The sequence below is a fragment of the Bombus pyrosoma genome, linkage group LG17, assembly GCF_014825855.1.
Source record: "Bombus pyrosoma isolate SC7728 linkage group LG17, ASM1482585v1, whole genome shotgun sequence".
NCBI classification, from domain to species: Eukaryota; Metazoa; Arthropoda; class Insecta; order Hymenoptera; family Apidae; genus Bombus; species Bombus pyrosoma.
This window is the reverse complement of record NC_057786.1, coordinates 4,719,811-4,720,512: the sequence shown is the minus strand read 5'-3', so window position 1 is coordinate 4,720,512 and position 702 is coordinate 4,719,811.

Here is a 702-nt window from a genome sequence, read left to right as displayed (position 1 = left end):
TTTACTGTTTGTTTTTTAATTTTACAATTTGTCCAGTGGGACATTAGGTAAAATGTTGTAACATGTGATTGAATAGCATGTGGATGGTTACCCCCAGCGGCGTGCCATCTTCGCGTTTTTTAGTTTATATCCTTTATGAGATCAGCTGGCTGTTTCCTTTTCAGTCTTCTTTCTATTCTTGCGTTGATCGTTTCCGTAGCCAGCCTGTTTGGGTGTGTTGTTATTCTTTCTCTGTACCTTTCCGCGTATCTGGTAATCTCCTCCTTGACCATTGGTATTCCGAGGTCCTTCCGTATATCCTCGTTTCTAACGTACCATGGGGCGTTTACTATTGTTCTCAGAATTTTTTATTGTAATGTCTCTATTTTGTTTATATGGCTCTTTGCTGCTGTCCCCCATAGTGGTATTCCGTATGTCCAGATTGGTTTTATAATTGTTTTATATATTTTAAGTTTATTTTCTATGCTTAGTTTGGATTTTCGACTTGTTAGCCAGTGCATTTATCTCCTTGTTGTCTGTATTTTGTCTGTTATTGATTTGATATGCTGTTTCCATGTGAGTTGTGTATCTATGTGGAGTCCTAGGTATTTGACTTGTCTTGTTTGTGTTATGTGCGTGCCGTTCAGTAGGATGTTTGGTGGCGTCTGTTTTCGCAATGTGAATGTTATATGGTTGCATTTGTTGGGGTTTGCTTTTATTTGT